Source organism: Papaver somniferum, chromosome 8, assembly GCF_003573695.1.
Source record: "Papaver somniferum cultivar HN1 chromosome 8, ASM357369v1, whole genome shotgun sequence".
In the NCBI taxonomy this organism is placed as follows: domain Eukaryota; kingdom Viridiplantae; phylum Streptophyta; class Magnoliopsida; order Ranunculales; family Papaveraceae; genus Papaver; species Papaver somniferum.
In genome coordinates, this window is record NC_039365.1 from 144,746,092 (window position 1) to 144,758,022 (window position 11,931).

The 11,931-nt window shown below is 36.4% G+C and overlaps 1 long non-coding RNA gene across 1 annotated transcript; it reads right to left on the minus strand.

Annotated features, from left to right (window-relative positions):
- Positions 1-1,678: 1,678 nt before the first annotated feature.
- Positions 1,679-3,381, minus strand: LOC113303328. The gene is made up of 2 exons (XR_003337404.1): positions 2,482-3,381; positions 1,679-2,349 (listed from the first exon to the last, which is right to left on the minus strand). It is a non-coding gene; the product is annotated as an uncharacterized LOC113303328 (long non-coding RNA).
- Between the last annotated feature and the right edge of the window lie 8,550 nt (positions 3,382-11,931).

An 11,931-nucleotide genomic window follows, 5' to 3' on the forward strand; every position in this document is an offset into this window, starting at 1 on the left:
GAAGTAAACAAACATGTATATGGACAAACTCCTTCTTCAAACAATGTATACTATGGATGTGCAATTACGAACTCGAAAATCCACACCTAATCGTAAATATGGATGTCGACAATTCCGAATTCGCAAACTGTCGACCGATATAAGCATAAAAGATGAATTCATGTAGTTATAAATGTGAAGGAGCGTATCCTATATACCACAAGTGGAAATTCGTATTTCCCATAACAATTCATATGACAAACAAACATTACAAGTCCTTTCCAAACCATGGAAAGATTAACAAAATCAACAGAAATATAGTAATGCAATTTAAACAAAACATGGAATGCACACTAGACATTGCATGAGTTTGTTAAGCATAAACTTTTGTAAAAGAAACAACAATGGTTACAAAAGAGTCAAATGTATTCCCACCTCTTTTGATGTCAAGCCACGCCTACCTCGAGATCCACGATCCACTGGTTCATCCTTTGAATCTATCGTTGTTAATAAGGACCAATGTAGTTAATATCGGATACCGGTTCATCTCGGCCGGGACTGATACACTGGTAGATTTTATATCGGGGATATTATCGTTGAAATATCGGTTCTAGATTTAGAGACTATAATTTTATATTAAACATTTATCCACACATTTTCGGATAAGATATAATAGAGAACATCAATTTTATCAAAAAAACAAAAGAGTAACTTTAGTACACTTGCTTCGAGAGCTACATGCACCTCTACTACCACCTGGAAGACTTTCTTCGCGAAAATTACCCTTAAACTTTATAGAAAACGACCAATACCGTCTCATATCAGGAAATGTAGGAAAATTTCGTATCGACCGATACGGCTGATATTTGACCGAAACGGCCGATATTCGACCGATACGGCCGATATTATCGGGCGAATATCGTATCCCCGATATCCTTCTTATCGTATCGTTCTGGGCCGATATCCGAAATATCCCCGATATTCAGCCGATATTGACTACACTGATAAGGACTAACTGTTAATCATACAAGCACTCTAAGAGTTTAGCCAAAAGGCTACAAGGCTCATAACATAATTTCGTACAATTCTCTAAGTATAAGTTTAATGAACTATCTAATGGTTATGTTTCTACACCTTTCCGTTCTCTTACTTTAGCACATCTAAGGTTTACTAATTCAATTAGATTGTCTCTCTAGTCCACCAGATAACTCTTGTGAATTTCTACAACTTTGCAGGAGAAATCGAAGACTAATTCAGGCCACAAAGGTGTAATTCTTGTTTAATAAGAAGAATGGCCCTAATCCCAAGTCTACTTAACCAACCCATTAACCTAAGGCCCAGTCCATTAGGCCAACAAACGGTCACTAACAGTCACAGGTCTACTAACAGTCCACGTCAAGCCAAGTCCAGGGTCAATGGTCAAATGAGTCAAACATGAATCGGTCAATGATTCAATTCAGGTCAAGATAAGGAAACTCAGTGAGTTAACTCAGTCTACAAGACTGATTCAGGTGAGTCAGTTTCACATTTTACTCAGTTAGATTAACTGAGTCCGCTAAATAGGTAAGTCTGACATCTGATTGGCAGGAACACTCAAGGCCAAAGCATATACAAAGGCCAAAAGCTAAACTGCACCACAGTAGTGCATCACAAGACTCAACTAAACTAAGCTCAAACTGAGCAACCAATCTTCCCTGCCATAGTTCAATTCCAACTCCATTTTAAACTACAATCTATTCTTAATCATTCAAAAATAATTCATAAGCAAACGTTGAAACTCAAATACAATTACAAACACTGGTTACCTGCAATTGCAGTTCCAAGATTTCACAATCCACTAAACTAAATCATCACCAGATTCCCCAAACATCAATTCTCTGCAATTCTAGATATAACTAAGTTACAACTATATCTTCCAGTCTATCACTTCAAATCCCAATTCAACTAGAACCATTACCAATTCAATTAACTCAAACAATTCAGCATAGCGAAACTGCCACTGCATTTCTAGAACTATCAATTCAACCTTTCTTTACTTCTCAGTTTCATTATCCTTTCTCAGAACCTTGTACTTCACCAGACCATAACCTCTGCAACATCTCAATTCCAACAATGTAATCACCATTCATAAATCCCAATTCAAAGATCTACATCTGCAGCTTAACACAACTATCACCATTCCTTTATCAACAGACTCCAATTGTATTTAAACTCCACTTGCACATTCATATCCCCTGCAACTTCAACAGCACCACTACAACTCATAATTATATACAATCACCCACACATTCCCTTGCACCTTACAGCACCACCACAGTTAACTCAGCTCTAGAGTTCAATTCATACATCAATCCAACCTTTAACAATACTCTGTAATTCAATACAATCCAAACTATAATTCCAACTTGATTCTATATTCATCTAAATAGTTATCTCCGCATTCATATAAAATCAACCATGAAATTGAATAACCTTACCTATTTACTGAGAAAGAATAATTACCTTAGAATGATTTCACTCCAATAAATTGAGAAACTCCCTTTCTTGCCTGACTTGATTCAACATGTCATCTTAAGACAACAACAAACCCACCGGTTCAGTTCAATCAACACCAACAGCGGCAACTTTACTCCATCTCCTGAGCTCCAATTACAACCACGGCTAACTCCAATTCTTCTCACTTTTCTCCCAGCTGTTTGAACTCAACTCTTGAATCAACACCGCTGAGAATTTCTTCATCACCAGAGATAACTCCATCATTTCCTTATTAACACATAATCAAGCCCTAGCTTCATAAACAACTTCAAAACCCTAACTTCAATTACAACTTATTCTTCAACTTCAAGTTCTAATTCAGGTAAAACCCAACTTCAATTCCTTCTTAATCATCATTAAAACAAATCCCAATTTCCTAATTCTTACCAACAGGAAACCTAACTCTTCAGTTCTTCATCAGAACCACTCCAAAACATTAATTAATCAACAACCCTCATAATCTTCAGTTGTTACAACTCAATATCATCCTCGTCTTACACAACTCAGAAGATAATCCAATTCAGAAAACCTTATCTCACTGATTCTTCATCACAAAAACTTCATATCATTCAATTAAACATAAACCCATCTCAATTCCATCTCATTCATCACTAATCGAACTTCTAAACAACCTTCTGAGAAAACCCTAATTCTAATTTACAGCAACATCAACATCTCCTCTTCTTCCCAGAGCTAACCAGTAACAGCACCACCTACAACAACCAATACTCAAACACCCCCATTTCTCTCTCGATCTAGAAATCTCTTTATTTCAATAACTTGATTCACCAGCAGGTGAAGAACGGAGAGGAGGAAGAGAAAAGAATGGAGAAGAAGAAAGAGAAAGAAAAGAAGTGAATGAGCTTATCTGCTCGATCGGTTTTGATAAGGACAAACACAGTTGATACATGTACCTACCCAAATGATATGGGAAGCTAAGCGGTTATGATGAATAATGACAATTTTACCCTTCGTACATATCTGAAGATATCTTCTTTGTCCGATGTCCGAATGACGCGTTCGAGTAGTCCATTTCGCAAAACTTTTCGAGATCTATCCATCGGTACCAGTTTTGTCTAGATCATTGTTAGATTAATTCTTATTAATAATCGTCCGTGTTAAATTAATCGAGTTATTAATGGCTAAATCGATACTTGACCGGTCTAATAGCGTTGACGAGCTTAAGGGTCCTTACAGTCAACTCCAACAGAATTTCTCGGGATGAGAAGTTCGGCAGTTCGCGGACTGAGTTCGCAGACTTGGCTCACGCCATTCTCCAGTTTCTCTTGATCAACAAAGTTCGCAAACTTTGGTTCAAGGAATATGACTTATACATAAATGTGTTTCCACAACAATGTTTATGTCCACCATTGGTTATGTAATCTAAACTCTCATTTCAATCATTGAAACATTCTTAGAGGACGTTATATAGTTGTTATTCACAAACCATTTTTCGTCAAAGCGATTTTCAAAGTGATTGAAACATATCATGACTTTCGTCACTAGGTAAAGATAAACTTGATCGAAGCGAAACGCTTACTAACACATATTTCGAGATATATATAGGCGAGTTATACTCGGCTCGAAATACTAAATGTGTGTAATCCAGTCTATATATATAGCATACGACTTCTTGTCTCAAAGAGTAGGAGATAGAGTAGATAGACTTTTGAGTGACAGATAAATTCAAGTCTTCACATACTTTTTTGTCGAGAAGTTCCACCGGTTCCTTGAGTAGTTCTTCTTCTTGTATGATGAATCGTCATGAAGTCCTTGAGCTCAACTACACTTTCTATCCTAGTCCGACACTTAGCTATAATAGACTAGAAATCAAGACTTATAGTTTTGATCACTAATATTGACAAACATGCTTGAGATAGCAACGCATGCGATTTCGACCGAGCAATGCTCTAGCAATCTCCCCCTTTGTCAATTTTAGTGACAAAACTATCAATACATATGGAATACAAAAAAAATAAAGAAACTTTAGTGTCTCCTATTCCATAGTCTAATCTTCAACATTCCTCGAAATCTTCGTCACTTCCAAGTACTCCAATGATCCCGAAGGTTGTAAGTTTAGTATCATCGTTGTTGAAGATCTGTAGCTATAACAATGAGAAAGCATCGGTCTCGATCATTTTTATACAGTGTCATAGTATTATTACACAGTGTCAAAGTCCAATTGTATCACAACTTCAACAATAATACTATGGTGATATTTATCACTCCCCCTTAGTCAATACTCCATCTCACATGGAAAACACCCCCTCCCTTACACAATGATCCGAAAACCATATGTATTTGTAGTGTGAACTACATATTAATTCTCCCCCTTTTTGTCAACGAAATTGGCAAAGGTACAAGAACGGGATCATAATGAAATTTCCGTAAGAGACATTTCATGACCAAAAGAAGAATACATACCAACTTAATTGGGATACAATCATATATCCGAAGCTAATAACATTCATCAAGTAGTTTAAAGATACAAGATAACCCCTCTAATATTCCACAGCCGCACTCCCCACAAAGATATGACAATTAAGAACAAGTTCAAAAAAACTCTCCCTCATTTGATATCATTCCCGAAAGAACAACAAGAGCGACCTTAATTTCAAAAGAAAAGAAGGATTTTATTGGACATCAAAGACCACGAGAATGATTTCCTATATCCAAAAACTCAATCAAATTAATCACAAGTAAACCCATGATTAATTTAATCGTAATACGCAATCAAATTAAACATACAAGGTGATCAACTTAATTGATTATGCTCCACATAAGAAGACTTACGCAACATATGACTAACATAACCATTAGACAATGATTAGCATAGTCGTTCATATACTCAACACAAAGGCTTATGGAATATATGAATACTCAACTAGACTAATCACAAGAGAACTCATAATTAATCTAATTGGAATACACAATCAAAATAATCACAAGAGTAATCAATTTAATTGTCAATTGTTTTTCTCGACATAAGAGAACTTACAGAGCAATAACTAAATAACCAAACGAGATGATTAATTTAGTTCAAAGTGCTCGACATAACATACCTCACGGAACAACCAACAAAGTCAATCATAAAATAATCAACTTCGTTGTATCGTGCTCAACATAAGACACATTACGGAGCCTCACAGTAATACATAAAATATGGATCAGGGATGATCAATACTGCGAAATACACAAGGATTCATTTTATCTTCAATCACTATTTGCATAACGATATTAATAGACACAATCATTGAAAACAGAAGATTTTAACCTATCTTCCATCAAAGAATTGACAATATAGGCTTAACTTTTGAATTTGTCAAAAGTCTATTCATTCTTTCACCAGTACGTGAATACCGATCACAAACGACTTTACTTTTGACAGAATATGGGACCTTCAAGTTCACGGACGTAAACATACATATCCCATAACAAATTGCAATATAATAAATCATAAAGATTAATACTACAAAAACATCATCCTCCAAATATTTTTAGAATTTAAACAAATAAATCTAAAAACATGAAGATTAAAACGTTGGACATAGCCATGTGAAGTCACAATAATTGCTATTCCAAACTCTAGTCATCCTTCTCAAAAACAATAATAAATTCTCATAAGAGGTTTCATAGGCATCAAGACAAACTTGTAATGCACATATAAGATGATTTGTCCTTAGAGGATAGAATCAATCTTTTTCACCCGGATTTATACCAAGAATAGCTACCAAAGGCGTATAAAAAGATTTTCAAAGAAGAACATACAAGGTCATTAATGACCATGCACCATAGTTCACATGAAATGATTGTGAACATTCAATAATCCCATAGTAATGCGTACTACTGCCCATTCTTGAAGATTACTTCTCCATGAGCTTAGAAGAGTACTTCTCCATGAATCCAAGTGCCCAAGTCCAAGAGAAGTGGAACAAGTGCAACGAAACGGAACAAAACACTCAAAAACAAGACACAAGACAAATACCAATCTTAACTCATCCAAAATCAATAATTCTCATCTCCATTTTGAATAGGATTCAAAGAGGAAGAGAATGCAAAAATAATGAGTTCATTCCGAGTTCGGACGAAGAAGTTACGTCCAAAACAAGTCGACCGAATATTGACGTCTACAGGAAAATATGCATAACGGGTTTGCAAACGAATTTTCAAGTCCGCGAACTTAAATCCCTGGATTTTGTTTTTAAAAGATGTTATGCATATCTGTTAGATGTATCATGAAGTCCAAACATTCCGAACTACTATTTTCATACCTAAACGTTTAAGAATCTTAAACACATATCAAGTTAGGTAGAAATGAACAATAAGCAAGGTACACGGATCATTATAAAAACACAAATCTTGCTCAGGTTTATAGACATACCTTTTTAGAAGAATCCAGTTGAATTCTACAGCCTTACCGAACATAATATGTGTGCCCCAATTCTCGTGCTTCCCTCACCGTATACATAACAGGGCATTCCTTGGTGAGGATGCACTTACAACACAATCAAGTTGTGTTGGGGTGAAAAACGTCTTTCTCACCACAAGTGACCTTTGGATTATCATGAAAGAGATCGCTTTTAGAACCTTTCACATCCAATTCCATTTTTCCAAAAAACTTGTTAAGTTCCAACATCATGGATACTTCCTTCTCCATAGTCATGGAATTTTCTGGAAGATCATTCCTTTTCACACTCAAAGCATCATTGGCTTTCTTTGGTACCCACTTCTGAGTGCGTTTAGGAACAAACGAAACCTTCTTCTCATTACTCTCTTCTAGAATTCTCGGAAGAGAATTGGATTGACTATTCTTTTGCAAGTTAGTCATTCTCCAATTGGGAGCATCTGATCTTGTCTTCGTCTTTACGAAGTTATCCTTTTGATAACTATTACGATTGTGAAAAGGATTCGTATGACGTTTATAGGAAAAAATAGGATTATCACAGCACTGATTCTTTTGCCTAAAGGTTGGACATTTACAACCTGTAACGTTAAGGGGATTAGTCTTAACATGTGATCTTGGTTTCACAACTTCTTGTGATGCCCAAACAAGAACATCATGAAGTTTCTCATTCCTTATACGGAAACGACATCTCCTTTCCAAGTGACCTTTATTTCCGCAATAGTGGCAAACATAAGGAATGTTCTTACCTCGATCCGTGTGTGCTGACTTGGGAGGTTGATATAATTTTCTCTTTCGAACTTTAACTTCTGGTGAAGGTATTTCACTTTTGCCATCAGTAGAAACCTTTTGTTGAGAAGAATCACTAGCCTTAACAAATTTTACCTCTCTGCTAATACTTGGAGCATATATTCCCTTATAGCCCAATCCTCGTGTATCACGATGATTTTTACTTGCTCCTAGCATAGTGGTTAATTTGCTTGAACTAGTATTGAACTTTTTCAAGTCATCTTCCAACATCTTGATTTTATCAAGAGCAGCAGCTAAATCAGCCTCAAGGAGTTTTTCTCGAGTGAGACAAGTACTTTCTCTGTCATCAAAACTAATTTGTTGAGAGTTAGACCTTGCTTCAGATTCTGCAAGTTTCTCTTCCAATAAGAAGTACTTTTGATAAAGATTATCACTTTCAAGTGACTTCATACGTAGGTTTTCCTCAGAATCCTTGAGGATCGATTCGTTAGAGCGATTCGAAAAATAAACACCTGCGCAACATCTTCTCAATTTCTTGTTTTCTCGACGGAGAGGAGTCAGAATAGGTGTGACATGAGAAGTTGTAATCTTCTTCATTTTCCATGAATCTAAAAACTTAACATACTCTGAGACTTCCTCATCAACATCTCTATCAATATCTGAATCACCTTCATCAGAAAGTTCATCCAACTGTTCTTCTAGGAGAGCTTCCCAACCAACGGTTTTTGCATCAAGAGAATGTTTAGATATTGACTTAGATGTGACAGTTCTCTCAGGTGAATCCAAGCTTTTAGAATCATCTGGTAATTTCTGAACTGGTACGTTATTAGAGATAGACTCGTCCATAATCAGATCGCTACAAACACAGACTTATAAGGTCTTTAACGTATTTGCCTGCTCTGATACCAATTGAAAAAGCGGGGGTCTAACAACACCACCCAATATTTCGCTTAACAATCTATATGGACAAACTCCGAAATACTTTCTAGAGAATTAACTAGACAGTCAGACTCAATCTAGATAAAAGTATCTCAAGGAGTTAATATCTCAATCTCTCGATTTAATCTTACTCAAGCAAACTGAGAGTCTTAATTAAAGAGAGATAACTTGGATGGTACCAAAGACCAATATCCAACGATCAATCAATATCAATCAACAACCGTTAGGTCGGACTCTCCAATTGATTGATCTAACGCACAAACTGTATTATTTCAATTATAAAGATAAAACAGTATAAATGAGGAAATTGAAATAACACAGACACCAGAAATTTTGTTAACGAGGAAAACGCAAATGCAGAAAAACCCCGGGACCTAATCCAAATTGAACACACACTGTATTAAGACGCTACATACACTAGCCTACTCCAAGATAACTTCGGACTGGACTGTAGTTGAACCCCAATCAATCTCCCACTGATCCAAGGTACAGTTATGCTCCTACGCCTCTGATCCTAGCAGGATACTGCGCACTTGATTCCCTTAGCTGATCTCACCCACAACTAAGAGTTGCTACGACCCAAAATCGCAGGCTTTGACAATAAACAAATCTGTCTCACACAGACAAGTCTATCAAAAGATCAATCTTTCTCCCACAGATAAACCCTAAAGGTTTTGTTCCGTATTTTGATAATAATCAAGGTGAACAGGAACCAATCGATAATCCGGTCTTATATTCCCGAAGAACAACCTAGATTAATCAATCACCTCACAACAATCTTAATCGTATGGTAGCGAAACAAGATGTTGTGGAATCACAAACGATGAGACGAAGGTGTTCGTGATTATTTTTTATATTTTGCCTATCGGAGATTTCAAATCTCAAGCCAATCAATATGACTGTACTCGTACGATAGAAGATGCAAGATCAGATCACACAACTACGATAAAAGTAGTATTGGTCTGGCTTCACAATCCCAATGAAGTATTTAAGTCTTTTAACCCGGTTTGAGAAAAGAAAACCAGAGGGTTAAAGGAGAATCGACTCTAGTATGCATACTAGTATCACACTTAAGGTGTGAGGATTAGTTTTGCACAATACTAGATGTCTCCTATATATAGTCTTTCAAATAAGGGTTTTGCCTTGGTTACAAAGCAAACAATATCCACCGTTAGATGAAAACCTAATTTAGATTCAAGCTAATATTTCTCAACCGTTAGATCGAAGACTTAGCTTGTTATGCACACTTGAACTACACGCCTCTAGGCTTGTTAACCGTACCCAAACGTGTGTATTTTTGGTTCAATAATAGTCAACCAAAAGGTTAGTCATATGAGCATTTCATATCAACCATGTTCTTCTTCACCATAACTAGTTCAAATGACTCAGATGAACTAGTTAAGAGAGTTTTTCAATTGCAAGGAAATCTCATGTAATACACAAGACACAATTGAAGCAAAGATGATTTGATTCACTCGAATCTGTTCATGAACTTTTATAGCCACGGTTTGCAAATTGCATTCCTTAGTCTTTATAAGTTTAAGTTCAGAAATCGTCTTCAGATATATAACCTTTCTCAAGTTCGCAGACTAGGTTCGCGGACTTAAGCAACCGGTAGAGTTTACAAACTCCAGCAGAAAATCTCAGCAAAGACTTTCCGCCGGTTCCCGGACTGGGTTCGCGGACGCGGCTAGTTCGTCAACTCCAGCAGAATTTCTCGGGATGAGAAGTTCGGCAGTTCGCGGACTGAGTTCACGGACTTGGCTCACGCCATTCTCCGGTTTCTCTTGATCAACATAGTTCGCAAACTTTGGTTTAAGGAATAGGACTTATACATAAATGTGTTTCCACAACAATGTTTATGTCCACCATTGGTTATGTAATCTAAACTCTCATTTCAATCATTGAAACATTCTTCGAGGACGTTATATAGTTGTTATTCACAAACCATTTCTCGTCAAAGCAATTTTCAAAGTGATTGAAACATATCATGACTTTCGTCACTAGGTAAAGATAAACTTGATCGAAGTGAAACGCTTACCAGCACATATTTCGAGATATAGTTTGGCTAGTTATACTCGGCTAGAAATACCAAATGTGTATAATCCAGTCTATATATATATAGCATACGAATTCTTGTCTCAAAGAGTAGGAGATAGAGTAGATAGACTTTTGAGTGACAGATAAGTTCAAGTCTTCACATACTTTTTTGTCGAGAAGTTCCACCGGTTCCTTGAGTAGTTCTTCTTCTTGTATGATGAATCGCCATGAAGTCCTTGAGCTCAACTATACTTTCTATCCTAGTCCGAGACTTAGCTATAATAGACTAGAAATCAAGACTTATAGTTTTGATCACTAATATTGACAAACATGCTTGAGATAGCAACGCATGCGAGTTCGACCGAGCAATGCTCTAACAGGTATTTTCAAGATACCAGATGAAACTACTAAGGAGGAAATTCTGGCGAGATAAACACGAGAATAAAGGTTTTTACCTTACCTCATGGCTAAATGTGTGCAAGACTAAACATGCAAGTGGAATGGGTTTTAGGGGATTAGATCGTTTTAACCAAGCAGTACTATTAACAAAAGCAGCATGGAGATTGCTGGAAAATGAAAAACTGCTATTGACCAAGCCTTTAAAACATAAATATTTTCCCAATAATTTCCATCGACATGCGAAGAAGAATAACTCTACATGGGCATGTCAAAGCATTCAGGGAAACATGGCTTTTGTACAAAAATTTAGCTTCTGGATTGTAGAGAATAGTAGATGTATTTCCATATAAAATGATAACTGGATTATGCGCATGTAGATACCACCAATTCCATCTACGGAGTTGGACGTAGTAAACTCAGTGATTTGATATATCAAGACACTAGATCACGGAAAGTCAGTGTAGGGCAACAACTTTTCTTACAAGATGATGCTGTGAAAATTCACCAAATGACAATATATACTTCAGAAGATAAGTTAGTGTGGAGTTTGTCAAGAAATGGAAATTTCACCGTTACGTCTACATATAATATACTGGTGGAAATCAAGAATAATAACTTTACACTGGATGATGAGATAGCCGAAATCTGGAAGATGATCTGGAATCTACATATACACCTTGACAAGAGTGAAACATTTTATTTGGAAATGTCTTGAGTTACTGACATTGTCTGTGAATCTAGTAAGATTCTTCTTTTAATTCTTGAAAATGCACCCCTGGAGAACCTAACGGCTATATTGACCTTTTAGCTTAAGGGGCTAAAGAGGCAACATTTCCAAATTGGTAAACACTATGTAATATGGTTAGTTTCCCTGTACAACTGTTTAA